Raw genomic sequence first — 14096 nt, forward strand, 5'->3', positions numbered from 1 at the left:
ATATCCCAGGAAGCCGCCACCATGACGGCAACACGCGCTAGATAAATCAAGGCAAAAAGCACAACAATGTTGCACAGGAAGCAATATCCATTTGTCAATCGTGGGGCTAGCACGGGGAGCTCCGGTTGTGCGTACAGTTCTTCAATTGCATTATCGATATAATTGTTGGCCGTGATAGTAAATCTTAATGTGTCTGCAGCGCTGCCGTGCGCCCATCCAGTTCTTCAGAACGGGGGGATGCTAATGATGCGCGTGTGAATGACGATCACGTACCCGGCGTTATAGGTGGACACGTATGAATTGAACGATTTGAATCGGTATTTAAAACAATAAGATGGGTTGTGTCTTCGTGGGTGGTACGCTACGTAAAAGTGGATTAATCGATCAGCATAGAATGAGTAGATACATTTTAAGAAACATAGCTAGATGATTTGAACGTGTTGAAGTTTTATTTATGGTCCGGATCAGATTTATAGACCGTTTTGCTTGGAATCCGTGGAGCATTTCAAAGATGATCATTGCATTTTGTTCCAAGGAGTGTATATAGAGCAGCAGCTTTAGTGACACTTTCGTTACGTATTTACGAAAATGTAATCATCGATTCCGAAGACGTATCAATGGATAGCAGAAAGGCAATTTTTATTATTTAATAACCAAATCCGGCTCAAGGTTTTCAAATTCTCTAATCATAATTTTATAAAATCAACAATTTGCAACTACTTTGAATGTTTCTGGGAACAAAGACTGTTCATTCTGTCATTACCATAAAAACAGACAAAATAAAGAGTAGCACAAAAGATAGATTACATAAAAAAAATTATCAATCAATTGGACAACCGAAGAGTCTACAAGTGATTCATTCACAAAGAATTGAACTGATTGATGATTCGACTGATTGATTCTTTATTTGTAATAATCAATTCGACAATTTACTTAGTTAATAGTAAAATCGAAAACAGTCTATTTGATTTCCCTTTTATTCTTTTTTTATATTTGCAATACTCTTCACACCGTTTAGATGAAATTGTAATCAATAACCTAAAAAAACTACACAGAGAATCTGTTCTACTTATTATTTTCATTTAGGAATCGAACCTAAATTATTTTCTATCGTCTGATTGCCTTCCTTCGATTTCTGGCGAAAGCAGCCCGCCGTTCAAATTCAGGTCGTCATCAAATAACTATCAGCTTGTTGCATCCGTTTCTACGTGCAATTGCAGAAAGAGGTAAACGTCTCCTGCAACGCCTTGTCAAGCCGGAATATAGGCCAAACAAAATGCAGCCATCGAAATGGTTATTTCCGATTGTTTCAACAAAAGGATGATGGTGGAACGGGGACAGTACTCAAGGGCTATAACAGCCCTCTACGCGATCGTAACATCCGCTGAAAAGTAGCAAATTGATTTCCGTCGAAAAACAAATAGTACACTCAAGATCCTCGTCGGCGGCCACGAAATGGTCGTCATTTCGGGTACAATCACTCATCCACCCAGCTCGGCCCTGGACCGAAATCGAACGCACTTTGGCCACCGCGACGATCACGTTCACGATCTTGGCGAGTGACGGTTTTTTGAGGATAAAACTACCGAATGCTTTTATCGGCGCCACACCGGCCCCGGAAATCGGTGCCTCTCCCGGTTCCATTTCCGTCGCAAACCGAAAGAGAAAAAACAAACAGCAAACCAACGCGGCATGGCGGCATCTTCGGCACGGCAGCTTCCACGCAGCGCATATGGTTTTTAATGGCTTCTCGACGGAAAATAAATTTCATCCGATTGGAGCCGAAATTTGCATATTTCGGAAATTTCATCCCGTTTCGATGTTTTACTGGTCCGGCTTGGTGGTTGGGAGACTGATGATTGATATTTGGCCAGGGCCAGACCAGGATGCCCGGGAGGGTGATTGCGAGGCGCGCTTCGTCCGGTTCGGAAAATCGAGGTCACCAGCAAACCGGCGAACTGGCGTATTGGGGGATTGCGTTTGATGTGTTGGAGCCGCCGCTTTTTGGGTGACGCGTCGTAGCAGTGAAAAATCGATGGAAAATTATTCTTAATCGTGCAAGGAGCGAACTGAAATCCATTATTGCCACGTGCTGTCCTGACAGAATATTGCAGATTTCCTTTCCTCCCGAGTAGCACTCCATGCGTGTGGTTAATGGCCAATGTCGTTTGGTTTGTTGCTGTTTTGTGAAAAAGGAAGAAGCTTAACTCCATTTGACGCATTCATTACGCCGTGCTCGTAAGGATGTGTTTTTAAATAATTAAACACACCATTTACACGCTACTACGGATGTTCTCTGTTGCGCAAATATGTGTTACGCCGAGTATTATCAATTCTTTACCATCGTTGACCACTGCCGGTGAGGCATAGAGTGATGTCCTCTCTACACGTAGCACATAGCATCGGTACGGCAACATCATTAGAGAACGGCGACATAATTGCTCAATTTATCATCGCATTAATTGTTACAAATGAGCCAGGCGACACGTGTAAACCCGTGTGCACGCTCACGGGAGCGCACACAATTTGCACAACAGTTGTCCCACACACGGTACCGCAGCCACAACGGCAACAAACGCTTATCACACCACCATTTAATGAGTTAATCGTTTCTACAGCACTTCATTTGGGATTCTTATTTTCTACAATGTTCCCCCTGGCTAGAATGGAGATACGTTAATGCAATCGGACTTGCCACGGAATGCAGTGGCACTGCTCTGGTGTTCAGACACTATTCGGCAAGGCAGTATTCATCGAGACATACATGAAAGACAGCTCTCCCGGAACCGAAGGACAGCCGTTTGTGTCCTGTCACGCCGGTGGCAGCAGTAGAAACCTCCCTCCGGCAGCTTAATGCTACAAATCGTCAGGTACACATTAATTATGCTCATTAATTTGCATAAATAATACGAAACCACCTTAGAGAGAGAGATATCAGTGGTTAACTCCGGGAGGCCACGAACGGCCACCGCCATCTCGTAGAGTTGCTCATTTGCGTTAAGCAAGCCAAGGGGGGGGGACGCCGAGAAAATGAAATTCATAGGCGTAATTGTTAATTTATTGATCTGTGCTCAAGTGCAGACCGTCGTCAGTCGCCGGGGGGTGTTATCGTCTCGGCACGATCACGCAAGGAGGCGTGAGAGATCGCGATGGGTGCGAAGATGAAAAACGTTCCGAGAAATAGCCGCCAGCTCCCTGGCCTTCAGGGTGGCTGTGCTGATATACGATGATCGGTTCGGTTTCGGTGGGAAGCAATTAATTTTGAAAAATGTAAATCACTAATGCGCAATTCTGATATCGCGCTCAGGTTACACCAAACAGAACTGCGCTGAGCTTAGCTGAGAATGATGCCGTTCGCAACTCTTTCCGTACATATCAGTAGATTATCGGAAAAAATGTATGGAAAGCATTCGTATTTGATCGAGATTATCTGGCGAATATGAGTTACTCGTGGCGTTGTTGCGATATTTTTATGGAGGACAAATATTAGGTCTAGAACATAATTCTGTCGATTCTTTTTGTAAGATGAAGCAATTTTTTTCGGGAAAGATTGGCAGCCCCACATGTGATGCCGTTTTAAAGTATTATCAAATACCATTAAACGCCATAAGTGACTGGTCATTTTATTCATTTGAACATATTTTATCTAACGTTAAAAATGTCATGTTTTGTCCCTGAATTAAATGAAGTGAATTGAATCAAATTTGCGGGAAATTGGAAAACTTCCTTTCGTTTGAAGAAAACCGCTACGGAAAGTTATCATTTGTTAGTTTCAGCTAATAGTGAATCTGCTCTGACACCATAAACTATGTGAAAGCTTACTTTAAAGGTTTAAAAGCGGAGATGTTGACGTTATACACAAAGACAAAGGAATCAACTAAAAACATTAGAAGATGAAGATTTAAAAGGTGTAGAGCACTATTTACCTCAGGAAACTGATCACACAATAAATGAAGAACGTTATCGACAATTATTGATGTATTTGACGAGAACTCTGCCTAGAAAACGGCCAAAATGGCATAGCCAACATGATAAACTTATTTTTTTAACATGATAATATTCGACCACATATTGCAAAACCCATCAAAAACTTCAGAAAAAAACGTCAATAATAAAATGTTAATCGACCGGTTGTATGCACTAGACTTTGTTCTTTCTGAATACTACTTTTTTGGTTGTTAAAATTTGTTTAGCACTTCACTCTTTAAGAATGTTACGAAAAATGGAATTGAATCTAAATTGATACGGAATTGAAAAATGTTTGAAATATTTTTAAAAAACTAGTGCCGAGCATAGACATTATGTGAATTGATGTAATCGTGTTTGTTGAGCCGAAAAAAATCGGAAAAACTAAGTGACTTAATTTTAAAGTAGAAAATATTTTTTGTAAAACTTAAGATTTTTTTACGTCCAGACAGTAAAATTACAAACCATAAAATACAAAAAGGCAGTGACCAAGCGAAACGCCATTTCTCTCTGGAGCATGGATACTGGAACTCCCAATAATCTCACAGTGTGATTGTTTGAACGACGCAAAATCTGCTTCAGATAATCCGCTGGTGCGGCCACAGGGTCTAAAGTCACGCACCGTTCAGGAAGGCATCGTTACTGTTGGTGGTGTTGCTGCTGCAGATGAAAGCGAATGTGTCACCGGTCACCAGCGACCGCGCAGCTGGCGTTCTGCCTGAACTGAGAGCAGTTCAATCGGAAAACGGTCAACACCGGGACAGGACACACCAGGACCGGTTCACGCCCGCCGCTGCGGTGGCTCGTCTGCAGCGTCACACCACAAAAGGGATCGTTCCGGTTCGATGCGTTGCTCCGGGAACGTGCACGTGCACGAGTCCGCTGCAGCAGCAGACCGCTACCGATGTTGCTGACGATTTCTTCGCAGTGCTTCCGGTAGGCATCGATCCGTAACGACTCCTCGGGACCACCGTCTATCTCCCCCGCCCCAGTTTGTTGCACTTTAGTCAGGAGAAAGCTAGAAAAACATAATAACGTTACTCACATATCATCATCTTGCTCATTAACATCATTACGGCTGCGACACCGAATGCTGCAATGTCCTGCCGCGTAGGACGCCATATTCGAGGAGTGACAACAAAGTCGGGAGCAGGAATGGGAAAAACGCTGAGCGCAATAACTCTAGGATAGGCCAGGCCTTCTCAAGGGATTCTTGGAAAAACAACAAATCCCATCGGCGAGGCGAGGGTAAGCTGTGCTTGTAAACATGTAATTGTACATATGTTTCAGTGCCGATGGGGGGGTGCCAAAGGCAGTCTAAGGCAGTCGATGGGTTGCGAAAGGGGTGGTGAGTGGTTTGGAAAATTGATTCCAAGAAATGAAATTCGGCTTCCGTTCCGGCGGCGGCGGCGGCGGGAACCGATGACAAACAAATTTTCCGACCCGGTCCCGGTCTCTGGGGAAATTTTGGCCGTCCCCCGCCCGGAATTGGCGCAATTGAGCGCCCTGGGATTGTGTTTTGATTTTTCTGAGGGGCACGGCACCAGTATTTGGGGCCGAGTATTAGATTGTGTTCTGTGTGCATGTTACGCACACTTGTTTCAATTACTTGTTTCTGCTCGCTCCTCCGGCATTCCGACGGTATCGGTTCATCGAAGAAATTCTGTTTCACGGATTGGTGGCTATATACCAGGAGTAGAGGTTGGAAGAGGAGTAGGTCCTTGGTTTTCATTAAACTTTTATGTTCTAACGATTCTAAAGATGTAGAAGTTTCTAAACATGTAAGGTGACCTGTGGCGTCCATTACTTATACAAAAACATACAAGGAAGACACTGAATCACCTTTCTTGCTCGTAGACCATGGCGACCAGACCATCATTATCCACAAGAAGATTCACTGATAAGACTTTTCGAATTCAGGCCTAGCCTTCTATTAGAAAAGCGATACCACCCGTTCCTGCAAATTATGGCAACATTTGATACACAACTTCACCAGGAACCACGAACAGAGGACCTTGCTACCGCAGGATTCGCCCAATTATGCCCGGAGTTCGTTGCTACCATGTTTGTTTGGCCAGGCGGCGGCAAGCGCCTTGCATAATACACCCAAGCCGAAACCGAAGGAAGTGAACCCAATTGAGCTTGAAATTAGAGGACGCCCATTAGAAATTGCTTCATCCGCCGGTCGGTCGGTCGGTCGGTCGGTCGGCCGACCGGCTGTGCCATATGTGTTCCAGCACACATATCGTCGATGTCGAAGATACACGCTTCTTGCTATTCCACTAGGACGCCAAGGCACGTCCCACTCCCTGGTGGTCCCAGCGGCAGTAGTTGCAGGATAATGTTTTTATAATTTACTAACATTTCATAAATTATTTGGCCGCTTTCTGGGAAGGAATGGTTTCTGCCGGCTGGCAAGGAAACCGCCCAAGTGTCCAACAATCTAGCGAGCCGCCACCGGTTCTGGGTCGTGCTGGCGGTGTATGTGTGTTGCGTTACCCGTGAACTCGGCCCGGGGCTCGGCCTTCCACCGCTACAGGGTGTCCCAAATAGAGGCGCAAGATGGGCGATACGGAGTACGGACCTGGCCCGACCTGGACCGTGGCGTTGACAGAGGAGAATGGGGAATGTAGAGCGAAATTTGAACCACACCAGTGCTGCTGTCGTGCTGCGGGGTGTCTGGTTATTCGTTCGTTTCGTCGTTGCCCTCCACCCGTGTCGCCCGAAAATTGTGTCCGAATTACTGCGTGACTTTTCACAAAACGGGTTGAAACCCGGTACGGCCACTCGCAAGAAAATTGATCTCTTTTTTTCCCAAACTCTCTGGCACGTGGGCACCACCGATGATCACACACAGCGGTAACGGCCGCCGCCGCCGCCACCGCCGCCTCGTCCACATGCACAGATGGTCCGTCGAGTGCGTGCGTGCAATGGGATCCTTCTGGTACGGCGCAGGGATGTGTCTGCTTGACGATGATTGGTCCGTGTAGCAGCAGCAGCCAAACCGTCGTTCGTGACTCATAGCCCGGGTGTTTAGAATCCTTAAGAATGTATTTCAAGATTATTACTTTTCGATAGGTTTGAAGAGAAATGTAGCCTTGGATCTGGATCCGCATCGGCCCCTTTTTGACTTAGTATCGTTCAATGCCACTAGCGGACCCTTGGCGACTAGCGAAACCAGAGAGAGAGAGTCAGCGAAAATGCTGATTGAATGGCGATGGTTTTTGACCAACACCCGGCTCCCGGGCCCCCTAATGTGCAACCGCAGCGCAGTGTATGTGGTTTTTCGGGGCCAGAAACAGGTGCACCAACAAACAGCGCTGACCAGCTGTGCTGGCACATTAAACCCGCCTTTCCACCCCGGGTTCTTCAATAAGCGTCCTCCAACCCCACTTTGACCACACAAAAAAAAAAAGAAACCAACCCATTGAACCCCTGCTCGATTCGGTAATTATAATCCGCATTCCTCGTCCGTCCTTCTCACCGGCCCCAGGTTGCCGTTCTGCAATCTGCTCTGTTACCGATTCATTCGGGAACGAGTCCCCCCTCGCAATGATCCAGTCAGCAAAGACCGGCCTGACTCGATCGGGCGAGGCGCGGTGGGGGCTAAAATTGGAAACTCATCAGACTTGAGCGAGGCCGGTTCCACTGGCGTTCAGTGATGCGTAAAATTGCACACGGACACGGAAAAAAGTGCAATCGGCGCTTCGGTGTTAAATAACCGGCAAAACATCAGTTTCGCGGGTCCGTGTTGTTAGGGAAGTTCCCTGTTAGTATCCGGGGGCACGAGCGCCACCGCGGTCACAACTTGCCGAACAACAGTTTTTATTTAGTTTGGCTGACCTGACAGATTGCCAGGGGCTAGGCTCTCCGATTGCACCCAGCATATGGTAGCAGCGGTTTGACAAACGCGGTGGCAATCACTAATTCAGTGGCAGTTCATTCAGCCAGCCAGCAATTCATATACCAATCGTAAAATGCTGAATGCTCACCTCCAAACCTCACAAACTCCTCGCTATAACAGATCGTCTCTGACGCGTTCTTTAAAGTCTGAGCGACATGATTTGGCTGTGCCACGTCATACCGGCGGCTCCCTGTCTTCGATATTGCACTGGCCAGGTCTTGTCGCTAAGGGGAAGACGAATGTACATCATATGCATGCATCATACTCTAACGGAATCAGGTATCCCTTACATTGTAGAGTTTTATGGCATAATTAGTATTGTCGGATCATGTATCTACACACCAACGGTGACACCAGCTGACGCCCGTTCGCTAGCACATCGGTGAAAGTGATGAACAGCCAGAACGGTAGTGCCTTTGGTATTCATTCAAACCATTCTCGAACGTACCCTCGAATGCATTGAACTTTAACTACCAAGGGGGTAATTAATGACAAAAAGTTATAAAAAAAGTGATATGTGCCTCGCTCGCTCGAGCAATCGTGCATTGAAAGTAAGACGCGCTGACCCTTTCGGAAAACCGGAAAAAGTTACAGCGAAACGATATTACTTACTCCCTGACTGCCGACACATGCCGGGCTAAACCATCTTCATATCCTGCAAGGCTCGATCGATCATGGAGTAATTCGAGAAACGAGGCAATTCCCAAGGCTCGCAGCACTGAAATTCAATGCCACATCAGACACAACACCACCACACATCATCCTCATCAAAGGGGAGAGGCACTTCTCGAGGAATAAGTGTTCCCCCGAAGCGATCAGAATCGTTCATCACAATTTTCCCTAACCGTAAGGGGTGTGTCATCTGTTCCAAGAAATTGTCCGGATGCGACACAGTCACTTTGTGACTTCACGTGTTCCTTTTTTTTTGTTACAAAGTTTGAGTGTAGAATAAATTGTGTTTTTCTGTGGATTGTTTGTTATTCCATATACGAGAGTCAGTTCCATGGTATCTTGTAAGTTTTTTTTGTGGAACTCTTCTTGCTAGTAATCAACATCATCTCGTATGAGGCGCCGTAGCTCGTTAGCAAATCACAACCATGGAATTCTGGGCTTGATTGGTCATCTGTGACAATTGCTGTATCCTTGAAAACTCGAAGAATGCTAGGTAATGCGCCTCTGAAGAAAATGTATCTACACGGTGGGCGATTTTCTAGAGTGAAACGAGACACATTTTTACCATCTAATACTGCGGTTAGTTCTAAGTTTCGGAAATGAGATTTCATTTGATTTTATACTGACTTACCTCTTCGAAAGATTTTTAGAACATTCTTTGCTTTTGGAATAACAAAATTTCAATCCATTTGGAAAGTATTTTGTTACCACACCTATTGCCATGTGTTCTTGAGTAGAATTCTGTTCCCGAGTATCCCGAGAAGCCAGCTGGACGCTGATTGTTACGCATGTAATGCAGGAAAATCGCTCCCCGTACAATCATGAAGGACAAGGCCGTGTGATGGAGGCCCGGCCTCGGTGAACTGCCCTGGCAACTCACTGGCTAATGGTAGATATGTTTTGCTGGAAAAGAACAATAAGCATGTCATTACTATTTCATTGCTTCATCACGGCAATTTGTCACCCAGTAGTACTCAGTCGAGTCCTTCAAAGCAAAACGAGAATTGAGCAATTCTGCCAGCAATGTCTGCGCTGCTAGACGACGGACTGATCGGATTACCGTATGTTTCGAGATAACCGGCAATAAGTAATAGACCGTTGCTGCACATGCTGCACACCTTACAATGCTCTGGTTGCCGTGGTGGCCCCCGTTTTTGCTGGCTGCTGGGGTAAGCTTTACGGCGAAACATGCACAAAGCCGCGCTGGCCACCGTATCAGTGTCAGTGGAAAATATTAACATTTTATTTCCGCCATTTGCAACTCGACAGCATGGTGCTGCTGCATGACGTTGCCGGTTCGCTGCTCATTTGCAGCACTTAATATGCATTGGAATATTAATGCCACCGTTTTGAGTTTGACTGTATTGAAAAGGGATTAACGTTTTAATTGCAAACGCACGCTGCCTTCGAGACTTGTGCCGGTAGCGCAGTTCGTCGGCTGTGATTGTCTGTTGAGATTTTATTGAAGATTATTGCATCTGACAGGAACATCCTGTGTTGGATGGCATGCGGATTTCAACCAATAAATAGTAATTATATGCTTTGGATTTAACAGATGTTGTCTTATACCATTAGGCGTAAGATGATGTAATAGCTTGCTCTCAAATCTTTGGCTTAAGCTATAAAACACCTACAGTTTCCTCGTCCTCATGAAGCGATTAGTTCTCAAACAAACTACAGTTTTTTTTACCATTCTTGACTTCACAAATAACAGAGGAAGCTAAATCATCGACGTGACACTTCAGTGAATCTAATGAAGCACAGGGAAAGCAACATGCGGCACCGAAATCTGCATAGATCGATTTAGATACAAGAGCGCGAGCACCATTAGAGTCCGAGTGACCCCGAAAAGCCATCGAACGAAAATGGTTGACGAAGATGATGGTGGTGATGATGGCAGTTGTTGACGATGTTGCCGGTATGCACCGATGGGTGGTATTTCGTAGTCACCAGCTCGCTGAAAGAGAGAGCATATTAGTCCATCGCACCAACGCCGGCCGGATCATTAACCCCGTACGAGAAGGTGCGAGCGAGCTAATGTCCCCTCGCGGGGTTCTGCTGCTAGAACCTTGTGCAGTGCCCCGGCCAGTGCTTCCCTCCAAACGTTCCGCTGGTGCAGGTGGGCCAGTACCCTTTTCTAGAAGTTTTTTTTGCTGTTGTTGTTGTTTCTCTTTTCCTGCGCGAGGTTGATTTGAGTGCCACTAAAACGAGAGCTCCGGACGATGAGGACGACGACAGCGAGCTGCCCTGGCTGCAGCCACGCAGCAGGTCGACCGGCTGTCTCGAGGGGGGAGGGTTAAAGCCCACCACTACGGTGTAGGGGTGGGTTTTAGTCGAGTAGCGGCCACGCTAACTCTGCTATCGGTGGCAGGGCAGTAGGTAAGGCTCGCACCATCGCCACCACCATTCCACCACTCCAGCTCCGTTAACCGGTTCCACAAACATTGCGCATTGGATCGGACCTCCGGTGGCCGGCTATGTTCGTTTACACAAGTGCACTCGTCGGTGGTCACCTGGGCTGGCGTCGTACCGGGTCACATCGTCACCATTCGCAGCGCCGGCCTGACCGACCACCACACTGTCAGTCAGCCATTCGGTCAGATGATGTAAAATATCATTTGCTTCACGATTCACTTCGATTATATGTTTGTATGTATGTAGGTGGGTAGGTAGCCGGGGCCCCGGGTCATCAAACGAGGTGGACCATGAGGTCCTGAAAACGAGCGCAGCGTTGGAACCCTCTCCCCACAATCAACCCATCCACCCACCGCAACATCGCGGCATTGCAGACTCAAACATGTAACCATGGGTAACGATTGGCTCGCAAACAAAAACGTCGTCAACAGCAGTCGTACCGAGGAGGGCCAACAGGGGTTTTGGCCTGTAATGGATGACCTGCGACCGAGACCGAGTTCAGCCCCATTCAGCATCGTTCAGTGCTGATCGCCTTAAATCGCTCAAAAGATTCAACTGTACAATTCTTGATAACTTTACATCATACTTAACTTCACGTGGTGCAACAATGTGTGCCTGTTTCTGGTGAAATGGTATTTTGGGCTCATTGAGGCCTTTTTTAAGGGGGGCTTCGGTAATTTCTGGCCAAAAAACAGGATAATATTTGACGATTTTTTGTGACGTAACCATTTAACTTTTTTATTTCAAATGAATGCCATATAAAACTACAACTTTTGAAGAATATTTAGCTCTATTTTGATGAAGATTTATTAAGAACTTCATCCATGGCATCAAATTTAGGCAGTCATGTCTTTGAAAAAATAATTTTTACGGTGCCCATCATAGCTGCGGGATGGGTTTTTAGAAAAATACAAATTGATACTCGTTTGAATGATTAAAAGTTTATCCAGGTAGTTCCGTCGAGTTTTTGTTGATATTTCAATTTTTAGATTTTTGGCAGATTTTTTAAATTGAAAAAGTGATGCTTTTTGCGATTCTGCCATAAAAAACGAACTTTACAGATTTGTTTAAAAAAAAGTATAATCAATTTTAATGATATCTTGATGAGACTACCTAGTAAAAAGCGTACAGATTATGTGCAAAAAATTTCAAATCTATCGGACCAGTAGTTTTTACGGTACGATGGGCACTGACTATGAAAACAAAGGTTTTGGGAAACGCTCTTCAAAGTAGCGAGCTGCATTGAGCCTTGTACGAAACTCGGATTAAAAAAATCTGTAGCTTGATCAGTTTTGCTTCGATTAATTAAAAAAAAAACACAATATTCTAGAAAGAGTCAGCATTCAGGGAATAATGTTAAAATATGTATCACAGAAAGAAATTAAATACCGTAGCCACCCCTTAAAAAGCTAAAATCCTCTTTAATTTCATTTAGTTCAATGCTTTTTTTACAATATTCTGGAACAAATTAGGAAAAGCACTTGAAGGCAAACTTGCACCGGCAACTAACTGTAGCTGGACCAATTGAAGACGTTCTTTTTCCCACAGCAACATTCTTGTCCTTATCAAACCGAAGGGCCATGTATTGTGTGGCGGCATATTTGATCCCGACACCCGATGCTAGGGATTTATTTGCTTACCAATCACCATTACAAGACCACTGGCCTTCAGACAAACGATGCCGACCTTAAGCCGACAAAAGTTAGAAGAAATGCATGGCGCGAAGGATACATAGCAGAGCAATCGATTTACTGGAGAGTTTTCAACTCGTTTCGATAAGACTCCAAAGGATCTTTCTGAGGCCAAACCACGCCAATGGTAGCCCGCTTGCAGCTGCAAACGGTTACCACCACCGCGGTATCACACGCTTCGAATCTAAATATTTATTCAGCTCATCGCGAGGCATTCATTTCGGGCATTTGACACTTTTTTTTTAAATAGCTTTGTTGGAGTCGAAGAATTAGGGAATTATGTCAGTTTTGTTGCTGTCATAGAATCAATTATATTTTCGAGCAAGGTTTACATCTCATATTTTCGTGGGTTTTTCATGTTTCTGACTAACGTGTCTAATAATATCTAACCGAGCAATATAATAAAGTACATATTAATCGCATGCCAATAATAGCCAAAAGTCTGACGTATTAAATTCAGTTGTTTATGTTAGATGCTCATAGAGATGTCCTCAGGATCTTATCATATTTCAAACAATTAGTCTATGCTACTTAAGCTTTCATCTTAATTAGCTATAAGCATATGAATACTGTCTTAAAGCATTTAATTTATTTATTCAAAATTAACTTATACAAACCAAGAAGTTCGTGGAATTGCGGAATGGTTAAATCCTCTGCTTAAACAATATTTTTAAGTAGTTTCAACATCCATTATTTAGATAAAGTTTAGCAGAAAAATGTTATCCGTTGGTATTGTTTTTCATTCTATTTGCTTGACTTCATCAAATTTTGAGATAAATCGAGAAAAAAACATAGAAAAAAATCATTCCTTATTTGCGTACTAATTAAAGCATCGACGGTTCAAATTCTCGAATGCATCTTGTTCAATTTTAAATTAAACATGGTCGCAAAAGTGTGAATAAAAATGATATTTCAAAGTTCTATCTAGTCTTACCTGTGGTTACTCATTGCATATTGTGAAAAAATGGATTATTTATATCTCTGAAATTGATTATTTATCTCTGCACTGATTTCCAAATCGATAAAATGTCCGCCAAATTGATGGTAGGACTTAGTTAAATAAATTTTATTTTATCACTAACTTCAACTTACCATGTCCAACCACACTATAGTCGGTTCTTAGATTCTATTGAGACACATTTTCTTGTCTCTAAAGGTTCTGAGTTATCAAAAAAAAATGCAACTTTAGAGAAGTATCCAGAAGGTACAATAAATTTGTGGTAAATTTAGTCAATGTTTAACTTGCCATGCAATCGAAGTCACCAAATCCGATATCAACTTGGCAGGACAGGAAACCGTTGGGCCGGTACTGGGCTTTGACATTTTCACGCAATGCCATCGCGTACAGGCGGAAGCGTGAGAACCAGCTCTCCACCTTCAACGAGCCAGTTGGCAGGCAGGCTGGCTGGCAGGCAGTTTCGGGTTCCGTGGTTCGTTCTCCACGCTCC

This window comes from Anopheles aquasalis, chromosome 3 (assembly GCF_943734665.1).
Source record: "Anopheles aquasalis chromosome 3, idAnoAquaMG_Q_19, whole genome shotgun sequence".
Classification (NCBI taxonomy): domain Eukaryota; kingdom Metazoa; phylum Arthropoda; class Insecta; order Diptera; family Culicidae; genus Anopheles; species Anopheles aquasalis.